Here is a 25,150-nt window from a genome sequence, read left to right on the forward strand (position 1 = left end):
GCCTTCAGCGTACGCTCTGGTTACGTGAACTTCATGGCCCAGTGCCCCCACCCAACACTGAGGGCATTTCCTTTTCCTCTTATTGCGCCCTTAGTCTAGAAGGAGGACAAAGGAGGAAACCAAAGCCCAGAGGGAGGGCAGGCCTCCCTGGAGCTTGTGGCTTTCCCCTCTTAATGCCTCTAGAGTTGACTTGAAATGAGTGCTTGAAAAGAGAGGCTAAGGGCCTGTTAAGCTGTTTCTTTTTCTTCTTCCTCACCTGCTTTGTAACTTTGCATTTGAAACTTTGAATATCTTCCAAGGGGATATACATCACATTGTAAAACTGCCATTTATTATGCTCACCTCTTACTACATGGTCAAGAATCTGGACAGTATAAAATGGTGGTTTGTTTCTGCTCCACAATATTTGGGATATCAGCTAGAAGACTCAAAGGTGGGGGGGTGACTTGATAGCTGGGGGCAGAAATCATCTGAAGGATTGGCAACTCACAAGTCTCGCAGCTGAAGCTAGTTGTTGACTGGAACCTTAGCTGGGGCTGTCAGCCAGGACAGCTACAACCCCGCAGAGCTCACAGCATGGCGGCCAGTTTCCAAGGGCAGCATCCCAAGAGAACCAGGCAGAGCTGTACTGCCTTCCCTAATCTAGCTTTGGAAGTCGCACAGGGCCACTCAATACCTGTCACATTCTGTTGGTCAGGGCAGTCCCACCCCACTTCAAGGGGAGATCAACTCCATCTCTTGGTAGGGGAGAGGTCAGGCTCTGGAAGAGTGTGTAGAATTGGCAGTGTGGCCAGTTTTTGGAATCACAGATAGGCACAGCCCACCAGCCTTCTATCTCAGAAGACCTCCAGGGAGAGGAAGAGAGATTCCAATACTAGGCTCGTAGTTTGGGGCTCTTTTCCTCCCCAACCTTAGTTTCACAACTCCTCACTGCCCAGGCAGCTCTTTGATGCCTTTTAAAAATGTTATCTCCAGTTTTTCTAGCTGTTCTCAGTGAAAAAGGGTTGGGACTATACAACCCAATGTGCCCTCTATGGAAAGGGGGCCTGAGCACTGCTTTGAGATTGTATACAATAAAAAGTCTGCACCCCCAAAGTCATATGCCCCATGTGTGTGCAAACATTAAGCACTGGACGTAGGAAGTTTTAGAAATACGTGAGAAAAAATGATGACCTACAAGTTAAGTGATTACAACTTCATAAAAAGTGTGTATGCAGGTGGAGAAGCACCAGAATTGTCCAATGGGAGAGCTGTCTGAAAATTAAAGGCAGTTTGGTGTACTTTTTTGTAAAGTTAAACCCCAATTTTCCCCGCAACATTTTATCACGAAAACTTTCAAACAGTTAAGTTGAAAGAATTTTACAGTGAACACCTGTATACCCACCACCTGGATTCTGCCATTAGCATTTTACTATACTTACTTTATCACACTCCTCTCCATCCCTCTATCCATCTTCCTTAACCACCTTATTTTTGATGCACTTCAAACTAAGTTGCAGTCCTCTGCACTTCCCTCTAACTACTTCAGAATTTCAGTGACTAGAGCCAAGGACAAGGGTTTTGGGCCTGGGGGCAGAAAATTTGGGAACGTTTCTTCTAGTTTAGGATATCAATAACAGCCCTGGAGTGAGAGTCAGTAAAAGGGGGCTGCAATCTGTTTTAGGTACAAAGCTCCAGCAAATGACCCTTGGAAATAGAACGGTGGCCTGGAAAGGCACTTGGCTCTCATTTACTCCAACTTTCTTACTGTCTTGATTTATTTTCATTACAGCATTTAGGAAATTTTCTTTTTACTTGTTTGTTTATTGTCTGTCTCCCCATCCAGAATGTAAATTCCTGAGAGCAGCGACCTTTTCTGTCTTGTTCCCTGCTGTGTCCAGCACATGGTTTGTACTATTTGTTGAGCGAATGATTCATTGTTCCATTTACTAGATGGACAAAGGAGGCCAAGAGAGGGGAAGTGATTTACCTAATGAAATGGGAGTCCTTTACCCTCATCCTCCAGCTCTTCAGTCCAGTCCTTTTCTCGTGAACTCTGTGACTCCTTGGGGCACCTGTGGCGTGACTCACAAATGCCTACCTGTAGGTATATGCTCCAGGGAGCTGAACCTAAAACAGGAATGGGAGCAGGGCGTTAGCCTCTCATGTGGGTGGGCCTGAGTACAGGAAGCCCGCCTCCCCTCCCTCTCTGGGTCTTCCTCTCTTATCCTGTCCTCTTCAAAGACAGCCCTTTTGCCCTGTGGTGATGGGGCAAAAGTGTGGAAACCCTGGGCATCTGGTGGGGTGGGGTGGAGAGTCTGGGCAGCCCTCTACACATGAGCAGACGGGGATGGGACTCTGTTCTCTCCCACTGTAAACTGGTTACCGAGCTGAACTCTCCTTCCCAGAGGCTCCAGGATGGGGTACCCAAGACCCTGCTTCTCCTAGGTCTGAGGTTCTCTCACCTCTATACACACACCACAAATGTTCTGACCACAGTGCCTCTGTCTCATGAAGGGAAGGAACTGCATTTCCTGAGAATGGGTTACTTGCCAAGCTGTACATGCTTCTAATTCTCAGTCCAGAGACTGGGAGGTTCCAGGAAGAGTAGCAGAGGGAGATTTAGGTCACCCAGCCAATGGCTTGAACCCCAGGGCTCTCTGACTCCCACACCCAACCTGCAGTGTTCTCCCAAGTGTGGCCACATCATGTGTGCATGTGCACACGGGGTGTGTGTGTGTGTGTGTGTGTGCGCCTTTCAGATGATCTTGAGAATGAACACTTTTTATATTATTTCTTAAGTAAACTCTACCCCCAGCATGGGGCTCAGACTCACCCCCCCTGAGATCAGGTGTCCTACGCTCTACCCACTGAGCCAGCCAGGTGCCCCAACACTTTTTATCTTAATAGTTATTTTCACATATGTTAGAGCATGTAAGTAGCATGTCAAACCTTTTTATGGTATTGCAAGTAAAACTATAAAGAAAGAAATCAACCAAAAGAAGCATACTAAGAGATAATAGGGCAGATGTAAATAAAACTAGCTGGTGGAGTTTGGTCTTAAGGTGCCACTGCTACCCTAGGTACCCAGGTACCTCCTGCACATAGTCATTTTTCTTCAGGGTCCCTAAACGCTTTGAGTTCAGGCTTTTCCGTTTTCCTTTTGGTGTGCAGACAGATTGAGTTGGAACTATCTGGGAAACGTGTGGAAGAACCTGCCCTCACTGGCTGCCCTTGGGGTCTAACAAGAGACTGGGCATGTGGCCTCTGGGCTAGGGTGTTTATCCGGCAGAGGCCCCTGGGATTTGACCCCTCTGGCGCTGCTGAGAGCAAGAGACACAACTCCAGCTAGAGAAGGAACTTCCCTGCCTGGGAGGGGCCAGCCTGAGAGAGGCCCACCGCTGCCTGTATTTCCAGGCCTTGGCTCAGGTCAGCACACACTCATTTATTCCACAAATGAGAAGGGAGAGTGCATTGAGTCCTAAATGGCGCCCCCACCGCAGGCGGTGGTGGAGACTGAAGGTGATAGGGGCACCAACCCGGAGGAAATAGTTGCCGATGTGGTCCTTCTGCACGGCACCCCTTGTCATGAAGAAGAGTTGCCGCCGGCCACTGACTCTTCGCCTGGGGCGCGCCACCCTCCGCAGGCGGCGCAGACAAGGCGTCCGGGATTGAGGCTCCCCTAGCAGGCTCTGCTTGCACACTGCTGTGCAATCTGTCTCCAGTCTGCACGCCCAACCACCCGCCCTGAGCGTCCGGGGGACCGCGTGTGGGGGCCACAACCAGGAGAGTGTGTCACCCGCCACCCACCATGACCGTGTAACCGGCCTTCAGCCACGGACGCCCACGGCCGGTATCCTGCGAACCTGCAGCTGCCGGACAGACGTACGGATAGCTTTCGGGCTCCACACGAGGGGCAGGGAGCCCTGGGGAAGAGGTCCGCGCCCAACCCCGACCCCGGCGCCAGGGACCGGACGCATCTCCAGTCCTTTCCGCGTTTTGAACCTCCCCTCCCCCCTATCCTATCGCAAACAACACCCCCACCGCAGAGCACCATGTGTCGTATTTCTACTCGGCTCGGTGGGAAGCCAGGCCTCGGTACGCGCATCTAGAAAGCGGGAGAGATTTCCCTGGGGCTTGGGTGGGGATGGCGTGAGCTGACTTGACTTAAGACGATACCTACGGTGCCAGGTCCGTTCTAGGGGAGGTCCGTTCTAGGGGCTTCGCAGGTTCCTCTTCCCAAGAGAGCCTACGTACGTCCTTTGAATACCTTGCAGCAATCGGGGGGGGGGGGGCGGGGAGCGGAATGGAATACATTTGGAGAGAGGGGTGGAAAGACAGCTTTTGAGCTCTAGGCGGTCCTGGTCTCTAGACACTGGTGCAATTCGTTTTTGGCCTCAGTTTCCTCATCTGTAAACTGGGAAGAAGGCCCACGTCCAGGAGTCTGGGACTGTAGAGAGGCGGAAGGCGTTGGTGTACGCGTGGTCAGTGCTCCCGGGTCTCGCTTGCCCAAGGTTCCGGGGCTTGCCGGGCGCAGGCCCACCTCCCAGGCAGCTCCTCAGCCTAAGAGACCGTGAGACGCGGCTCAGCGCCCCAGGCGAGCGTGCGAACGAGCGCTCGGAGGCGCGCAAGGGCGGAGCCCGCGAGGGCCGGGAGACGCCCTTTCGGTGTGGGCCAACCAGCGCCCGTCTCTGAACCGCCAATGAGGACGCACCTTACAGCCAAGGCCGGGTCGGGAGCGAGGCTGCGGCGAGTGCGGCGCTGACAGAGACGCGCGCGCGCCATCCAGCTCGGACCCCGGGCCGCGGCCGCCATCACCGCCGCCCGCCCAGTCGCCCCTCAGCCGCTTCCCCTCGCCATGGAGGCGAGGCCGCCGCCGCCGCCGCGGAGCTCCGAGCCGCGGGCCGGGCGGCGGCCCTGAGGGCGTGTGGCGGGCCGAGACGCCGCCGCGGAGCCGAGGCGGAGCCGCCGTCCTCGTTCCCAGCGGTCCCGCCCAGCGCCGGACTCGGTGAGTGCTCGCGGCCCCGCCGCCTCCCGGGTGGGCTCCGCAAGGGGGGGCGGCTCCCGGGCGCGGGTGGGAGGGGTCACCGGCCGGAGCCCCAGGCCCTCTTTTCCGGGCAGAACCCATCAGGCGGCTCCAGTCGGACCCCGCGTCCTTGCGCTGTCCGTAGGGGGGGTCCCCGGAAACGTGCCGGACAGGGCGCCGACCCCTCTCGACTGCCCGGTAACTTTGCGTGCGTCCTCTTGGGGCCAGGCCAGGGCGCTGCCATAGTTCATTCTGAGAGAAGAAACTTGAAACAGAACAGAATTTGCTTGGGTCCATTTAATGGAAAGAAAGAAGAGCACTCCTGGCATGAGAAAATTTGCTCTTGCGGAGACCAACTTTTCTTTGCCTTAACCCCCCCCCCGCCCCCGGCCCCTGGCCCAGGTCCCTCTCTTTTCCGCCCACTCCCAACTGTCGAGGCTGCCTAAGAAGGGAAATAGGGGCTCAGAGCTGCCCAGAAATCAAAATGAGCCAGTTGGGAATGCAGATCCCCTTACTTTTTACTTTTGGTAAATAAAATAAAGAATATTGTTTTTTGGAAAATTCGTTCCTAATTGTATTTCCTGAAGATAAAAATAATAATGGCAGGGCTGAGGGTTTTTGTTTGTTTGTTTGTTTTGAGCTCAGTGATGATGTTTGTAAGACTGGAAAAGAGAAATGTTCAAGACCTCCCTAGGCAGGTAAATGCCTTCAGAAACCTTTACCCAGGGTAGGGATTTGTGCTCTAGAACCAGTCACATCTCCCAGGAGATGTCTTCATTTGCCACCTGCTTGCTGTTAAGGCAGCCTAGAACCAGAAGATGGTGGGCGAGGAGAGAACTGAGGGTGGAAGATGGGCGAACATCTTCCTGCCTGGCCACTCCTTCAAAAAACACAGATCTGATGCTGTCACTTGTTTACTTAAAAACTCCTGGCTCTCCTTTTCCCGTGGGATGAATGAAGCCCAAAATGTCTTATCAAGTCATACAAGGCCCTGGATGATCTTGCCTCAATTTACTTTTAGCTTAATCCTTCGATTCTCCTTTCCCTCATCCCCAGCCATTTGGAACTGCTTGACTGCCTCTTCACATGCCTTTGCTCTTTCCTCCCCTGCCATTATCTGCGAAGCTCTAGCTCTGTCTTTAAAGACCTTCTCATCTGAGAAGCTTCTTGAGGCCAGGAGCTGTGTCTTGTTTACCTTTCCATTTCCCATGCTAAGAGGATTCTTCCTATCTGTTGTCTTGTAGGTCGTATCCCATCTCTTCCCCTGTATGTCTCTTGTCTGTTTACTTCCAGGTACCCACTTGCTAAGAGAATCTTTTGCTGAGTGTTTCCTGAAGGCCTGCTTGCAGAGTCTTTGGCACATCTTGGATGTTTAGTATCTCAGATTGCCCATCTCCCAGTGTCCATCTCACCCAGTCCCCATAAGTAGTTAGCAGGCAGGAACCGGCAGGTCTCCTATCACGATGGTCTCCAGTCTGCTTGACTGTCTCTGAAAGCTCAAAGCCCCCATGGTCTCTTTTCACCTCTGCCTGCCCCAAGCGGCCTGGCTAATAATATATGCATTCTAAAGCATGTGGGATCCAGGAGGTTGTTTACTGGGTACCTTTGAGCCACTTGTTTACCATCTGGATGAAATTCAGAACCCGGAAAGGCTAATCATGTCTTTTAAGTAAAGGCGTTCATGTGCCTTCTATTTGCCAGGTGAAGTGCTTGGGATACAAAATTAAAGCAAGGAAGTCCAATCTTTACCTTTTAGGAGCTCACAGTCTAATGCAGGGCAGGTGGATACAAATACCTCACAAGTGCTCTGAGAATGTGATAATGATAATATCTATTGTCTTTTATTTGCCTTGTGAGAGACTGTGTAATAAATTCATTCCATGAATTATCTTATTTAATCCTTTCAACAGTCAAGTAGGGGCTTTTTCCTGTTTGACAAGGGTGGAAACCGAGGCCATATAGGGGGCACATGAGGGAATATTCAGGATTTGAATCTTGGCAGTCTAGTTGCAGAACATCTGTCAGGCTGTATAGAGAGCATTCCTTTCCTGGGAGGGGGCCTTTGGGTCACGGAGGTTGCATACGAGTTTGTGTGTGGTAGACTAGATAGGATATAGGAAAGAAGGAGCAGCACGTGAGGTCTTGGAGGTGGAAGGAGTCCATTGTCCTTGGGGAACAGGGAGAGATTAAAACAACTGGATTGGGTAGAGGGGAGAAGGGTGGGAGATGAAATTAGGGTGAGTTTGCAGGGCTGTCTCGAGTTTGGGCAGTGGAGAGCCACTGGATGATTTTAAAGTCAGGGACTCTGGGCTGAGTAAACTTTGGAAAGGTCATTTCGGGGCAGTGTGGGACCAGAAGCTGATGCCCCTGCAATTTGGAGGCAATGCTCAGGCCCTGCAGGGGTGGAATCATAGCCTCTTAGACTCAGAGGGAGGCCTAGAGAGAATCCTCAGTTTTAGGAAAAGATAAATACATGTGAGAAAACACTCCAGCAGAAAAGAAAAGAAAAAAAAAAAAAAAAAGAAGAAGAAGAAGAGGAGAAAACACTCCAGCAGTATAAAAGGGAACATAGAGGAAAATAAGTCTCCCTCCTACCCTGAACTCTCCAGAGATGACTGAAGTTTCCAGTTTCTGTGGCCTTACATAAACACTGTTTCTTTATAAACATGTGTCTACCTATCCATATTCCTCCCCGCATGGTACATATCAGTCACACCTTTTTCCTTTTTAATGTATTTAGGAAATCATTCCATATTAGTAGATATAAAGCTGTTAATTCTTTCTTTTGACATTTTTTACTTTTTTCATTGTGTGGTTGCGCTGTAATTTGTAATTAGTCTTCAGGTTAAACCACATTTAAGTTTTTCTATTACAGTGTTAAGATGGATGTTTTTGTACATAGTACTTTGTAAGGAGCTCATGTGTAAAGTTAACTGAACAATATATTTCTAAAAATGGAATTACTGGGTTAAAGGATATATGTGCATTTAAAATTTTCAGACATATAGCCAAATCACCACCCTTTCAAGGTGTTTGTACTAACTTAAAAAAAAAAAAAGGTGTTTGTACTAACTTGATCATTCTCCTCCCAAAAAATGTGAATGGGACTCAGTGGATCATCATCAGAGCGTACATCAGGATTGCCTGGGATGCTTTTTCAGATATCATACGCCTACTTTTCCCTCACCTAATCTCCTCTCATGTGATTTTAACTGATTTCTTTCAGTTTACAAAGGGAGACATTAGGTTCAGAAGGATAAGTGACTTGTGTGACTTATCCGTGTGGGTAGTGGTTGTTTTTTAAGCAGTTCTGATATTTGTATTTGCCCAGCACTTTTCATTGGAGGCACTCAGTCGATCTGTAAACATTGTTGCATTATTTTTCTCCACCTTCATGTGGAAAAAGAGATGCAGGTGAAGTTTGAATATGAGTTATAAGCAGGAAGCTGGCCAAATACAGATCTTGTCTTTCTACTTCTAATGCAGTAACTAATAAATGTTCCCAAATACCAGAGCTGAAGAAATGTCTTTTTAGTGAGTCTGAGTACAACAAAAATAGCACTATATAACACTAACTTAATAAAACTGAACAGCAAACCCATAAATAACCCAGCATTAAAATATGTTTTATTTTTACGTATTTATTTTGTAAAAAGATTTACTTATTTTAGAGAAAGAGAATGCAAGCACACGGGGCAGAGGGAGAGGGAGAGAGACTCTCAAGCAGACTCCATGCTGATCGTGGAGCCTGACATGGGGCTCGATCTCATGACCCTGAGACCATGACCTGAGCTAAAACCGAGAGTCTAATGCTTAACCATTGGAGCCACCAGGTGCCCCAGAATTTGTTTTCATATATTCTCTGTAGGGACAGTTGGGTGGCTCAGTCAGTAAAGCGTGAAATCCTTGATCTTGGGTCATGAGTTCAAGTCCCACGTTAGGTGTAGAGTTTACTTTAAAAAAAAATATATATATATATATACATAGATATATGTATATATATTCTCTATAGAAAAGAGAGTTTACTAAGTGTAAAACTATATTTGCTTTATTTTTAAAGTTTTAATACCAGTTGACATACAATGTTACAATAGTTTCAGGTGTACAGTATAGTGATTCCATACATCACAAGTGTACTCCCTAATCCCTCTCACCTATTTAGCCCATCCTCCTGTCCAAACTATATTTATTTATTTTTAAGTAGGCTCCACACCCAAGGTGGGGCTTGAACTCGCAGACCTTGAGATTGAGAGTCACATGCTCTACCAACTGAGCCAGGCAGGTGCCCCTATATTTACTTTATTTTATTATTTTTTAAAGATTTTATTTATTTATTTTGACAGAACACAAGCAGGGGGAATCGGAGAGGAAGAAGCAGGCTCCTAGCGGAGAAGCCTGATGTGGGGCTCGATCCCAGAACGCAGGGATCACGCTCTGAGCCAAAGGCAGATGCTTAACAACTGCGCCCCCCAGGCGCCCCCCTATATTTACTTTAAATTCACATCTGTTTGTGTCAGTATACAGGCATACTTTTTTAAAAAATATTTATAATCAGTATATACAGGATATGATTGTTGTATTCTTGAATAACATATTTTTTATTTACTCATTTATGTTTCTCATTTAAATCACAGAATAGTAATCTGTGCATTGATAACTAGTTTGTGCAATCTTTTAAATTTTTTCCTTTATTTTATCCTTTTTACTATTATATTTTTTTGTTAAGATTTATTTGGGAGAGAGAGTGAGCATGTACTGGCATGAGCAGGGACGGGGGAAGGGGCAGAGGGAGAGGGAGGGCTTGGTCCACCCATGAGATCATGACCTGAGCTGAAACCAAGAGTCAGGCGCTTAACCGACTGAGCCACCCAGGTGCCCACCCCCCAAAATAAAACCTTAAAAAAAAAAAAAAAGATACTGGGGCACCAGGGTTGGGGATCAAGCCCTGTGTCAGGCTCACATGGTGGGAGTGGAACCTGCTTAAGATTCTCTCTCTTCCTCTGCACAAGCTCCCCCCCCCACCCCGCCACCACCTTAAAAAAATAAAAAAAAAAAAGTATTTTTAAGTAATCTCTGTATCTACCGTGGGGCTTGAACTCACAACCCTGAGATCAAGAGTTGCATGCTCTACTGACTGAGCCAGCTAGGTGCCCCATAAATGGTACTTTTGAGCACCCTTGCTCAAATACTTCTTTTGGATTATTTTCTTGGACTCTTGCCCCTAAAATGGGTTCACTGAGTCAGGTTACAGTTGCGGTTCCAAATCGCTATCTGGAAAGGTTGAACTAAATTATAATACCATCAACAATTTATGTGGCCCTGTTGCCTGACAGTCCAGCCAATGCTATTACAAACACAACCTAATACTTGATTTTATTAATTCAACTGAAATATACTGGTACTTGGAATTAGGCTTAATTTATAGTATCCAACAGTTATGTATCTAAAGGCAACTTATTTTTGAAGAAAGACATGGTTAATAGGTCAGAAATGTTTTGGAAATTTAGGATAAGATCATACAGATATGAAACGTGAGACTAGATGCTGTTCAACTGAAAATAGTAGACATTGTGCCAGAAGCTGGGGATATCCCAGAGTAGCATGGATGTGATGTCTATCCTTTCCCATTTGTGGGCTAATGCCAGAGAGGTTCAGTATTAGACAATACTTATGAAGGCCCTGAGCTGGGAAGGGGTTTGGTACCTTAGGGCATTGCTTCTCTAACTTGAATGTTCACATGAACCATCTGGAGACCTTGTTAAAATGCCAAGTCCTGATTCAGTATGTCTGGGGTGGGACTTGGGATTCTGCATTACTAACCAGCTCCCTGGTGAGGCAGATGCTGCTGGTGGGTGGATCACATTTGGAGTAACAAGGCCTAATTGAGACGTTGGTGATTAAGAGGGGTAGTTCTTCACGCTGACTGCACTTTAGATTCACCTGGGAAACTTAAAAAATCAGGGATGCAAATACCCCACCCCCCAGGTATTTTGATTTAATTGGTCTAGGGTGGGACCTGAGAATGTATAAATATTTTTAAGTCCCCAAGTGTTTCCCATATGCATCCAGGGTTGAGAACCACTGGACTAGAGAGATGCAGGAGCCAGAATTGAGGGCCCTATGTAACATGCTGGGATTTTGGACTTCATCCTGAAGGCAGAGCTAAGCCATTATAGGATGATAAGGAGGAGAGTGAACTGATCTGATTTGCAGTTGTAAAAAGTTCACTATGCCTGCAATCTAGAGCGGTAGTTTTCAAAGTGAGGTAGATAAGATGACTCACTGGGATGCTGGGGGAAATTTTAGAGCTTTTTATTATTTTTATCTAAAAAATGGTAAAACATTAAATTTAGGGATTGTCACTGCATCTTCTTGGGTCTGTAAGTCAGTGCACTGTGTTATCTGTAGAACTTTGGGTGTCCTGAAGGAAGAGAAGGGAGTTCTGCAGTGAGCAAGCACAGCCATAGTCATAGATTTCCTTTCAGTGTATTGCAACATTGATAACAGTTTATATTACCTAGTGTTTTTTTTTTAATTAAACTAACCTTCACAAAATGGACAAGTGGCTTAAAACAATTTCTGCAAAGAAACCAGTGACTGAAGAAAATCCTAATAATGCAAGCAGAAGCAAACAACGGCAGAGCTGACCCTTGTTCAACTCCTATTACAAACTGTCGCTGAGCAATTAAATCAGTTTAAATAGGTCAGCTTTTATTACATTAGAAAGTATCAGGAAGCCTATTTGAAACATGCATTTACATCCTTGGTCATTATTAGGAATCTTATTTTAAGAGTAAGTAGAACCTTGTGATATAAAATCATAAAATACAAGGCTGTCATTAGTACCAGGACATTTGAAAACTAAGCATATGGAGCATAAAGAGAACCTCTGCATTTTTCTCTTTCCAGTGATGTTTAAAGTCATAGGCTATTCAGTCAGATGCTGTACATAATTTTACTAACCCAGTGATTAAAGTATATATTTTGAGGTTTCTTGTTCTTATGAAAGACAGAAAGGCACATACCATTGACAGGTTCTTCCTGTTGCACCCCACCCCCTAAAAGGCTTGCTTTAAAAAAGACTGGAAAACAATATGTCAAGAAACCAAAATGCATTCCTTTTTCAGCAAATACTCTTGTACAATGAATAGAAAATGTTGCTGAAGATTTGAACAATATTGGGACAAATTTTGCAGTGTGGGAGGTTTGCTATATATATGTAGTTATAAAAGTATAGAAGCTTCTATCATGTGTTAGTATTTGCTAGATTTTCTTTTAATAACTAAATTCCCCCAAAATCACATCTTTTGTGAGCTACTGGAGGAAGGTTGTACTGGAGAAGACATTTTCTTAATAGTAAATGACTGCCTTAGTAACATTGCTATGTTAAATCATTGTCTAAATGTAAACTATTGACAGACAGCTGCTTTGACCGAATAAAAGGATGAAATTCATTCACTGCCACTTAATGATTATTGAGGCAGGTTATCATATGTTGGCTATCTTGTAGTAAAATTGATGTTATGCATTTCACTTTCTTTTTTTGCATTTTTCTTTTACAAAAAATTTGACTTTTTCTGTATGTGCTCCTTGGCAAATATTATTTGAAAAACTAATATCCTTAATCTGTCTCAAGTAAAGTTGTTATTTTAACAGTGACTGAAAAATAACTGCTTTTTTTCTTATAAAGAAATGTGCTATGCAATAGCCTTTTCCTAGTGATTAAAAAATAGCTTTATTGAAATATAGTTTACGTATCATAAAGTCACCGTTTTAGGGGCGCCTGGGTGGCTCAGTTGGTTAAGTGTCTGACTCTTGGTTTCTGCTCAGTTCATGACCTCAGGGTCATGAGATTGAGGCCCCCCCCCCCCCCGCCCCCGCCGTGTGAGTGTGCTCACTCTCTGTCTCTCTCAAATGAATAAATCTTAAATACACCCTTTTAAAATGTACTGTTCAGTGGTTTTTAGTATATTCTTGAAGTTGTGCAGTCATCATCACCATCTAATTTCCGAACATTTTCGTTATCCCAAGAAGAAATTCTGCACCCATTAGCTTCATTCTCCATTCAGCCCTTCCCCTAGCCTCTGGCAGTCAGTTATCTTTCTGTCTATGGATGTGCCTGTTCTGGACACATCATATAAATGGAATCCTTCAATGTGTGACTTTTACTTAGCGTAATGTTTTTGGGGTTCATCCATGTGTGGCATGTATCAGTAATTCATTGCTTTTTGTAGCTCAATAATATAATGTTCCATTGTATGAATATACCAGTTTTGTTATCCATTAATCAGTGAACATTTGGGTTGTTTCCCCTTTTTGCCTCTTGTGAATTTCGTTATGAACATGTAGATGTTTCTGTGTGGACATATCTTTTCATTTCTCTTGGGTATATATCTAGGAGTGGAATTGCTGGGTTAAATGGTGATAACTGTTTAACTTGTAGAGGAGCTGCCAAAACTTTTCTAAAGCAGCTGCACCATTTTACAGTTCCCAGCAGCAATGCACGAAGGCTCCAGTTTCTCCATATCATCAGCAACACTTGTTACTCTCTTTTTTTTTTTTTTAAGTAGTCTCCACGCCAGTGTGGGGCTGGAACTCAAAACCCGAAGATCAAGAGTCGCGTGGCTGGAACTCACAACCCCAAGATCAAGAGCGGTGGGGTCCGCCATCTGAGTCAGCCAAGCGCCCCCTCTGTCTTTTTTTTTTTTTTTTTTTTTAAAGATTTTGTTTTATTTATTTGACAGAGACAGCCAGCGAGAGAGGGAACACAAGCAGGGGGAGTGGGAGAGGAAGAAGCAGGCTCCTAGCACAGGAGCCTGATGTGGGGCTCGATCCCAGAACGCCAGGATCACGCCCTGAGCCAAAGGCAGACGCTTAATGACTGCGCCACCCAGGTGCCCTAGCCCCCTCTGTCTTTTTCATTGTAGCTGTCTTAGTGGGTGTGAAGTGGTATCTCATTGTGGTTTTGATTTGCATTTCCCTGATGACTCATGATCTCATTGCTATTTTGTTACACCTATAAAAACTCTCATAATTTTACACATGAAAAACTTGGAAACATAAATTTGTTACCTGATAAAAATCTCCAAATGTATTTCTAAAAAAAAATCTGGGTGATCTAATGAAATAAAGGACCTAGACATTGATCATGAGTGGTTGTTAAAGCCATTAGAGAACTCTATAATAATAGAAGGATCAGGCTGACAATCTTCTGATCAATTATGTTATCTCCAAAGTGGATACAACCAAACCTTATATTCCTTTAGTGTGGTACAATAGGAAAAAATATAACACCATTCATGAAATACTGTCTCCCCTACAAAATCAAACCTGAGTCTTAATTAAACTTCTGGATCTAACTATGTTTACAGAATGTAGTTAGAAAATCATAATGTGAGAAATTCTGTAGAAGAACCAACCCAGTTGCTTCACATAAATGCAAAAAATTGGAGGGATTATTACAGATTAGAAAAGACTAGAGACCTATTCACTCAGTGTAATTAATACGTAGACCTTGTTTAGATTCTGTTTCATACAAACCAACTGTAAAAAGATATTTATGAGGGGCGCCTGGCTGTCTCATTCGGGAGTGTCTGAATCTTGATCTTGGGGTCGTGAGTTTAAGCCCCACATGGGGTATAGAGATTACTTAAATCTTTTTAAAAAAAAGACATATGTATATTTTTAAAGATTTTATTTATCGTTAGAGCAAGCGAGCACAAGCAAGGGAGCAGCGGGCAGAGGGAGAAGCTGGCTCCCCCTGAGCAAGGAGCCCAATGTGGAACTCAATCCTAGGACCCTGGGATCATGACCTGAGCCGAAGGCAGACACTTAACCAACTGAGCCACCCAGAAATCCCTAAAAAAAAAAAAAAAAAAAAATTTATGAAACCATTGGGAATAATTTGAATATCATCTGTACATTAGATGGTTTCTAAACAATTATTTTAAAGTATGATAATATATTGAAAGATTCCTTTCTCTTAGAGGTAAGTACTGAAGTATTTCTCTCTGAAAAATAATTCATTGTGCTTGAACGTTTATAGATACTTTATCATAAGCTGGTTAATAGGCATAAAAGAGTTTATTATAGAGTTTGCACTTCTTTTGTGTATGCTTCAAATTTTCCATACTAAAAGTTAAAATACTCCAAGTGAATAGTTTTAGTGGGTTTCAAATTCATTTGTTAGAAATAAAAAAATATACCGTCTTCTGATTAGTTTTCAAGAGTAATTACATCAGGGAAGGTGAACATTTGCCAGTCAGATTTAAAGGAAAATGTTTGGGGTAGGATATGGTTGGATATTCATATCCATAATGGTTGGGGTTGGAAAAATAAATATCACGATTTAGTAAGCACTGCCATAGCGTTCCTTCCTTTTGAACCCATGTTTCTTTTTGGCTATGATAGCCATTAAAACCAAGTATTGACTTGAGACCATCTTTTAGATTGCTCTGTCATGAAGTATTAGAATGAGGTTTTTCAAGCATAGTGAGAAATATTTAATTATATGGGCCACACTAATATTTTTAAGATAAGTTTAATAATATATTAGTGATAGCAGTTTTTATACTTAGCATATACTTACCCATATAAAAACCATAATTGTGATCATTATTCTGTTATTTGAAAGTGAATGTTTTGTAGTGTTCACATGTATAGTACCTTTATCATATTTATAGGTGAACAGTTGTTGGGGGTGTGCACATGGATTGATTGGCTGGTCTGTAGTCAGAAGGTTTGTCATTACTGTGGAGAATGAACTGGATAGAGCATAGAGACTGATTTGGTGATTGTTAGAGCAGATTTGGCCAGGAATGGTGGCATTCTGGACTGATTTGGGGTCAGGGGAGTGGGGATGGAGATGGGGAGGGAGATAGGTGGATAATTATGACTTCTTTTTTGAGTGTGCACGTGAGTGCACGAGAGGGAGAGGGAGAGAAAATCTCAAGGAGGCTCCGTGATGAGCATGGAGCCTGACACAGGGCTTGATTTCATGACCCTGAGATCATGACCCAAGCCGAAACCAAGAGTCAGACTCTTAACTGACTGCGCTATCCTGGCAGCCCAGGTGAATAAGTATGATTTAAGAAATAGAAATGTTAGTAGGTTTCCAGAACCCAGGCTTTTTAAGAGAGATGATTGTTAATGAACTGAGCTGCTGTGTGTGGGAAGAACTTGAAACGGCTTAATATAATACTGTAAGTACATTAATACTACCCGTTAATAAAGAAAATGTCTTCCATTGATGTATCAGCAGTACTGTTACCAGAGCAATGTGGAATAGTTCCAGGACTTCAACTGTTCTAAAAGGAACTGGGGGAGGGGTGGCAGAGCTTTTACAGGGATGCTTCTGTTCTCCTGGTGGTCCTTTCCATGTCTCCAGTGATGTGAATGCTTTACCCACCTATCAGGGAGGGAGGCCAGTCCCTGATTCAGTGCATCAGCCTGCTTTCTCTGTGAGACCTCTGCTCTCCAGTGCTCCTTACTGCCCGCCTAAACCTGCATATATGTTGACAGGGGCTAAATTCACAGTGACTTCCAGCTGGTGTTTCTCTCTTTTCTCAGTCTGGGGTGCTAGCCTGCCCAGGGTTTTGCTACTAGTTGACAGAAGTCATAGAAGATTCTTTTTCTTGTAGTTTGTACAGTAGTGCTGTTGGCAGTGAACCTCTAAGGCAGTGATTTTCAATAGTGGGTGTCTGGTGGAGAGGAGGCAAGTTTGAAAAAGCATTCTTTGAAAAAAGAAAAGAACTTGGTTTTATGTTTTTTAGTCAGTGTTTGTATTTTAAAATTTGGCTTCATTTAAAATCATGTATGCATTTGAATAATTAATACATGTGTATGTTAAAATATTCCAATATTTTTATTGTGTACTAAAAATATACAATAAAAGGTAATTCTCCCCCATTTTCTAAGTTCCCCTTTCCAGGGGCATCCCCAAGTACTGTGAAACTTGTGAAACCTTCCAGAAATAGTACACACCCATACAATGTGTTTCTTTTCTTTCTTTATTTTTTTTTAAGATTTATTTATTGATTTTAGAGAGAGAGTGTGTGTGTGTGACAACATAGGGGTGAGGGGGCAGAGGGAGAGGGAGAGAGAGAATCCTTAAACAGACTCTGTACTGATCGTGGAGCCCGACACTGGGTTTGATCCCAGGACCCTGAGATCATGACCTGAGCGGAAATCAAGAGTTAGCCGCTTAACCATCTGAACCACCCATGTGCCCCCACTCCCCTTTTTTAAAGATTTTATTCTTAGAGAGGGCGAGAGAGAGAGAGAGAGAGAGAGAGAGAGTGTACATGAACAGGGGGAAGGACAGAGGGAGAGGGAGGGGTAAAGAATCTTTTTTTTTTTTTTAAATATATTTATTTATTTGCCAGAGAGAGAGAGGGAGAGGGAGCGCACAAGCAGGGGGAGCGGCAGGCAGAGGGAGAAGCAGGCTCCCCGAGGAGCAAGGACCCTGATGCGGGACTGGACACCAGGACCCTGGGATCATGACCAGAGCCAAAGGCAGATGCTTAACCAACTGAGCCACCCAGGCGTCCCAGGGGGAAAGAATCTTAAGCAGACCTCCATACTGAGTGAGGAGCCATCTGGGGGCCTGATCTCATGACGCTGAGATCATGACCTGAGCTGAAACCAAGTCCGATGCTTAACTGACTGAGCCACCCAGGTGCCCCCCCCATACAATGTTTCTTGTTTGACATTTCAGCTAACATTAAAGGAGGGTATGAGCATTTTATGTTTATGAAAAGGGGTGTTAAAGCAGATTGGGATGTGCTGTTCTTACCTTTGGGTAAGGAGTGGTGGGGGTTATGTGGAGTTCAGTTCTTTCTCTAGTGTTAGTGGGTGAGATTGCTTAAATAATATTTATTCAGTTGCACTTAGTTTTCAAAGGTTCTGTTTTGAAGGCTATTGTAGAGCAAGTGGTGGTTAACAGCAGCTCACTTAATCTGTTTTTTTAACATCTGAGTGGGGCTTTTGTGCACAGAAAGGACTACTTAAAATTACTTGGGTTTAAATTAATATTCAGTTTATTTAAGTGTCAAAAAATTTAGTTTTCCTTTAGTCTTGTTATTGTACTTGTAAGCATTATAATTTTTTTAAAAGATTTTGTTTATTTGAGAGAGAGGAAGGGCATGAACAGGGGGAGGGGCATAGGGAGAAGGACAAGCAAACTCCCCACTGAGCTGGGAGCCTGGTGCTGGACTCCATCCCAGGACCCCCGAGATCATGACCTGAGCTGAAGTCAGACGCTTAACCAGGTGCCCCATAAGCATTGTAATTTTTGTATAGAAATAAGAGCAATAACTTGTACTCACTGTTTAATTAATGTTTATTCAAGTTTAACAGATTAAATTCTTCCATATTCCTTTGTTAGTAAATTACATTTCCTTGGATGTTTAAAATACACTTATACATTCAGTCTGTCAAGCACTAGTCCTTGATAGTTCAGAGTTGCCACCTTAACAAGCAGAATCTCCTTAAGCACTTGAGCAATGCTGAGAAATTAAACTTACAAATTTAGTAAAGCAGACTCTCTTAAGGCTTCCAGTGCTTTTCACTAGCTGAATCTGAATTACCCACATGTAAAAACCACATATCCTAAAACTTAACCGAAAGTATTAGTACTGTGTGTTTGATATACCTCTTCTTGTTGTTCATATCTTTTTCTTCCAGAGTTGTAATGTCATTTACCCAGTAAAGGAGGAAATGGGAAAATGTAGAAGGGATGGGAGAGGGAAAAGAGAGGGAAAAGAACTGTGTAAATATTAAGTGTAAATGTATTTACTCTCTGAACTATCTTTCCAGGCATTCTTTGACAGAGTGTCCTGGTTTTTCTATACCTCTGTGGCCACTCCTGGGTTCCCTTAAGCCCCTCTTCTCTGATCACTCTTGGACTTACGAAATATTTCCATCCTCAGCCTCTTGTGTTTCATCCTACATAATCTTCCTGGAGGCCCATGCCTAAGCCCATGATTTCAGCTTCCAGCTCCTTGCTAATGAGGAGAAAATTTGTCCTCGGCACAGACTGGATGATAGCCAACAGCCTACTACTGCTCATCTCCGTTGGGCTGTTTCCTAGGCACCAACAGGCTCAGAACTGCCCTCATCTTCCCTTTAAATGTGTTATTTTTATATTCTCAATTTTGATGAGTGGCACAACCCAGTAACCCAGACCAGAAACTCGGATGATGGTGTTCATCTGGTTAGGGATGTATTCTTGTTTTACCTTCAATATTTCTCAAATTTTTCTAATTTCTTCCATCCCTTTTGTCCCTTAGTTCAGGTTTTTTCTCACTTAGATGACTGCTGCAGTTTCCCTAGTTGTCTATTCATTATTACTTCCTTGTTCCAGGTCATTTATCACATTGCTACTAAGAGTACTCTTTTTTTAACTTCCTTATCTAATCACAGCACTCTCCAGTTTAAAATCCTCTGGGTAAAATCCAAACTGCTTATCAGACCAAGCTTTTGCAGTCCAACCCCTCTTAGCCTTTTAATCTTACCTTTTTCCTGTGCCCACTGTGCTATATTCTTTCAGATCCTCTGCCTTTGGCTGGACTAACCATCTCCCTCTTTTATTATAAGTCTTTATATGAGGGTCACCTCCTCCAGTGAGCATTGCGTTACAGACAGCCCGACTCTGATCTAGGTATATAAATCCTATGCTTATTTCTGTCGAGTCACTTACTATGTAATGTGATAATCTATACGTTTATATTGTATAATCACATATTAGCATATGCAGATAAATGTTCTTAGAATGATGCTGGTGGTTCAAAATGTGTAGTAATATGTAATTTTGCTGAGGCACAAATTCATGTGACTTGCACCTTGAGTTTGGCAGCAAGTGAGTTCACTTAGCTCTTCAATGAGCCTAACCTTGCTCAGCATCTAGAGCTGTCTTTTTATTATTTCCTGCTTTTTCCTATTCATCTTTTCATTTTGTAGGTTTTATTTTCTGATTCCCAAACTGGAAAATAGTTTTAAACAAGAAACTTTAAACCCCCATTATGCCCTTAAAACTCCGAAGGTTTTTGAGGTGCCTTTTTTTTCCTCCTCTTATCCCTGTTATCTTTGGCATTTAGTCAGGGGTTGCAAATTCAAATATGTTTTTGGAGGCCAGGCAGGCGATGTGTATGAGAAAAGTAGAAATACTGGGTTCTGTACCACACTGGAGGTTCCATGGCCTATCTAAAACAGTTCACATTCAATTCTTTTTATAACACACTGTGCTACTAGTTTGTGACTGTCACTCTAACTGCCAGGGATTGTACGTATATGATTCAGTTTATCTTTCTCCTTGAAATCGAATTCATTAAACAAAAACTTAAACCATACTATTATTCTTCTAGGCCCATCTGGTCTGTCACCTACTTAGTGAAGTTTCCTGAATTTACCCAGAGATTATATTTTTCTTCTTTTAGTTTTGGCAAAACGACTGTACTATTTTTTTTTTTTTTTTAGAAGATTTTATTTAGGGTCACCTGGGTGGCTCAGTCGTTAAGCGTCTGCCTTCAGCTCAGGGCGTGATCCCAGTGTTCTAGGATTGAGCCCAACATCGGGCTCCCTGCTCCACTGGGAGCCTGCTTCTTCCTCTCCCACTCCCCCTGCTTGGGTTCCCTCTCTCACTGGCTGTCTCTCTCTCTGTCAAATAAATAAATAAAATGTTGGTTTTTCTTTTTAAAGAAGATTTTATTTATTTATTTGACAGAGAGCACAGAGGGCGAGGGAGAAGCAGACCCCTTGCTGAGTAGGGAGCCCAATGCGGGACTTCATCCCAGCCGAAGGCAGATGCCTAACTGACTGAGCCACCGAGGCTCCCCGCAACTGTACTATTGATCACAGTGTATTTTAATTACTTGTTTTCATGTCTAATTTCCTGGTAGTTTATTGAGGACAATTATTTATTGATGAGCATGTCTTATTTCTTTTTTTAAATTTTTTTTTAAGTTTTTTTTTTCTTCTAAATTTATCATTTGAGAGAGAGAGAGAGAGAGTGAGAGCGAGCGCTAGTGAGAACATGAGCAGGAGGGAGGGTCAGAGGGAGAGGGAAAAGCAGACTGCCTGATGAGCAGGGAGCTGATGTGAGGCTCCATTCCAGGACCTCGGGATCATAACCTGAGCCAAAGGCAGATGCTTAACTGACTGAGCCCCCCAACGCCTGCCCCCCCCCCAGCATGTCTTATTTCTATTAAGATTTCAGTGCATTTGCATTGCATTGAGTGAAGTGCTAGGCAACAGGTATTGATTAAAACCAAAATATGAAGTCAAGAATATAATAACATTTTTTTCTTTTAATGATTTGTAGGGCTGTGTGTCTACACTAAATTTCAGCTTTGTTTCTTGGAAATTACCAAGAATATTAGTGATGATGTATCTGTATTGTTGGATTTGATGTGGACAAATCTGTGTTTGTACAGATGGTGACTAAACAACTTACAAATAAACAATGTTTTGTCCCCCTGAGAAAAGATCCCCAAGGGGGACTTCCTGCTTCCATTTGCATATGGCTAAGGGAGATTAAACACTTGGTGATTATGGAAAATGTGAAGGAATATGAGTACCCTTGGATAAAGAGGGACTTGGAATCGGCAGACTTCAGCTCTATTTCTGGCAATACTAATTAGCTGTCTCTCTTTACCTGAGTCTCTCTGGGTCACAGTTTCTTCATCTGTAAAGTGATAAGGAACTTGATGGTTTAAGATCCTTCTATCTCTAAAGTTACTTAATTCTAAAACACTAATTTCTAAAATATTATGGCCAGGGAAGGAAGTACTTATGGTCTAGCTCATTCTGAGGAGAATTTGAAGTAATTTGCTGAAATATATAAAAACTAGTGTGTGTGTGTGTGTAGAAGCTCTCTAGAAAGATACTGGAGAAACTGGTAATAATAATTACCTCTGGGAGCTGGGGTAGTGGAGGGATGGTGGGAGAGATACCTTCTATTTTTTTTTTTAAGATATTATTTATTTATTTGATAGAGACACAGTGAGAGAGGAAACACAGGCAGGGGGAATGGGACAGGGAGAAGCTGGCTTCCCGCTGTGCGGGGCTGGATCCGAGGACCCTGGGCCCAGGCTCGATCCCAGGACCTGAGCCGACGGCAGACGCTTAATGACTGAGCGACCCAGGTGTCCCAGAAGGATACCTTCTAGTCAGTGTATTTTTAAATATTTTTTGAATTTTATAATGGTGTCTGAGTACCTACTAAATAAGGACAAATTTTAAATATATACACATATGTATTTAAAAAGTCAGAGTATAGGGAAAATAAAGGTCTCATGGTAAGAGAGAGGCAGCCTGGGGTTGTTAGTATAGAGAGTGCAGTTCATTAGATCCTGAACAATCATTTATTTTATTTTTTTTTAAAGATTTTATTTATTTTAGAGATGGAGCTCACACACGTGAATAGGGGGAGGAGCAGAGGGAGAGGGACAAGCTGACTCCACACTGATGTAGGGCTCGATCCCAGAACCCTGAGAGCATGACCTGAGCCGAAATCTAGAGTCGGCTACTTAACCAACTGAACCACCCAGGTGTCCCCTGAGCAGTCATTTAAAAAAGACTATGTATTGAGGTCTCAAGTTAAAATAGCCAAGGCAGAGCGGTTCCAAGAGATCCACTGGGCTTACATGCTATAAACCATCATCAGTAGTGAAAAACAGCCTTTACTGGCACTAAGGTTTGCGGTATTTTCCTCCTAAAAGGGACATTGTGTGATATGGTGGAGGATGTTTCCAGTAATACCTCTGTAGTCATACTGTAGTGCAATAGCTCAAATGGGGGTCCTTGGATATATTTTGGAGAGAAACAATTTTTTAAATTTCAGTAATCTGAAATATAAGTGTATAATGATTACCTATCTTGTATCTGAGTATTGCCGCACAATGTCAGTGCTTATGTTTGTGTGTATTTTTAGGGTCATTGGTTATATACTTCTTTATTTGTAAGTAAATAGTTTGTGGGACCAGTGGAAGGCCAAGTCGTGCTGGGCACATAGGGCAACTTCATTGCATTTGTTTGAATGAGAAAGTGATGAATTGATAGCATATGGCATGCCAAGTTTAGGCATGCCAAGCTAAAAAAAACCTGTTATACCATATTTATGTTGTGAATGGTGACTTAATTTCAGGATTAAATCTCTTGTTATCTATTAATGATTAATTTGAATTTCATTAGTTTTATATTAAATTTGTAAATTTGTTTCAGCTGTGTATCTTAGCTTTATGTTTATATTCATTAATTTAAAAATTTAACTTAGCATTGGAGGTGTGTTAAGAATTTTGTTTTCTGGGGCGCCTGGGTGGCTCAGTTGGTTAAGTGTCTGCCTTCAGCTCAGGTCATGATCCCAGGGTCTGGGATCATGCCCCGCATCAGGCTCTCTGCTCAGTGGGAAGTTTGCTTCTCCCTCTGTGCTCTCCCTCTCTCTCTCTCTCAAATAAATAAATAAATAAATAAATAAATAAATAAATAAAATCTTAAAAAAAAACACAAAAGCCTTTTGCTTTCCTTTTGAAAAGGGTATCTCTCAAACTCAAGAAGCCCTGCAGTAATGATTTTTTTTTAAAGGAATATTTTGTTTTCGGTTTGCCTATTTATTTATTTAAGATTTTATTTATTTATTTGACAGAGCACAAGCAGGGGGAGTGGCAGGGAGAGGCAGAAGCAGGCTGCACACTGAGCAAGGAGCCCCATATGGGACTCAGTCCCAGGACTGGTTCTGGGATCAGGACCCAAGCTGAAGACAGACCCTCAACCAACTGAGCCATCCAGGCATCCTAGTAGTGATTTTGTTATAGGTCTTGTTACAGCTTTGCTCATTCTAACCAGAGTCAACAAATGCCCAAATGAAAGGCAGTTTTCTACGCATTTCTCGTCACTGACTTTTATTGAATTAGAAAAAGAAACTTTGAAATCATGAGTATAATTGCTCATTAATGGCAAACTCAACCTACTTTGAAAATGAAAGAATCTAAAGGCAACACTGCTGGGGTGCCTGGGTGGCTCAGTCAGTTAAGCATCTGCCTTTGGCTCAAGTCGTGATTTCTGAGTCCTGGGTTCAAGCCCCACATTGGGCTCTCTGCTCAGCTGGAGTCTGCTTCTCCCTTTCCTTTTGTGCTCGCTCTCTCTTGCTCTCTCTCAAGCAAATACATTTTTTAAAAAATCTTAAAAACAAAAACTTTAATTAAAAAAAAAAGACAACACTGCCTTGAATAGGTGGTGACTCTGTCTTGACACGGAGCAACTGTAGGCCTGACTGAGGTGCTTACCGGAGAGGTGAGCTACACCCACCCACAAATGAATGGATAGACTAGACCCCAAACTTCTCTGCAGTTGAAGAGAGGATGATTTGAATGAGTTTAGTCTGCAAAAATGTCAAAGACGAAGTACCCAGTTATTGTAAGTATAGTTAAGATGTTACATGAAATGTGAAATTCCTAATTTCAAATACCACAATTTTCTGGTGAGTCTAGCAAGATAAGTCTTTTGGAAAAGGTAACTCTAGAAAACAGAATTCTGCTATTTAAAGAAATTGTTGGATATTAACTTCCTGCCCCAAATGATGATTTTGATTTCAAAGTTGTTGATCTTAGGGGTGCCTGGGTGGCTCAGTCGTTAAGCATCTGCCTTCGGCTCAGGGCGTGATCCCGGCGTTCTGGGATCGAGCCCCGCATCAGGCTCTTCCGCTGGGAGCCTGCTTCTTCCTCTCCCATTCCCCCTGCTTGTGTTCCCTCTCTCACTGCCTCTCTCTCTCTCTCTCTCTCTGTCAAATAAATAAATAAATAAATAAAATCTTAAAAAAAAAAAAAAAACCCAAACCACGAAGTTGTTGATCTTAGCCTTTTTTTTTCTAACAGTAGCTTAGAAGACCTGTTTTTCTGTTGAGGTAATTGTTCTTGACATCAAAACAGTATTAGCACAGAGAAGAAAACTTATTTTTTGGTCTTTTACATTTCAAATAATTGTGATAGAATTTTGAAAGAAGGGTGCAAGGTTTTGTATTCCATTCAGTGTTACCTAATCTGGTAGTCTGTTGAATCCAACCCTGTGATTCTTAGGGTGGTTTGGCTGTAGATTCCACATATCAGATTAAAGAAGTCCCCTTCCATTCCTTTTCTGCAAAGAGTTTTTTAT

At 43.0% G+C, this 25,150-nt stretch overlaps 1 protein-coding gene across 4 annotated transcripts in view; it reads left to right on the plus strand.

Moving 5' to 3' along the window:
- The first annotated feature begins 4,703 nt into the window (after window positions 1-4,703).
- Window positions 4,704-25,150, plus strand: part of PTPRA (protein tyrosine phosphatase receptor type A) — a 151,773-nt gene continuing 131,326 nt past the window's right edge. For 3 of the 4 annotated variants that reach the window (XM_044385739.3, XM_026503145.4, XM_026503147.4), the window contains exon 1: window positions 4,705-4,987. The gene's annotated coding sequence lies outside the window, so the exon portion shown is untranslated. Of the gene's footprint in view, window positions 4,988-25,150 lie in introns of all 4 variants that reach the window. The other variant, XM_057312632.1, reaches the window with a different exon arrangement.

The sequence above is a fragment of the Ursus arctos genome, unplaced genomic scaffold (assembly GCF_023065955.2).
Source record: "Ursus arctos isolate Adak ecotype North America unplaced genomic scaffold, UrsArc2.0 scaffold_16, whole genome shotgun sequence".
Classification (NCBI taxonomy): domain Eukaryota; kingdom Metazoa; phylum Chordata; class Mammalia; order Carnivora; family Ursidae; genus Ursus; species Ursus arctos.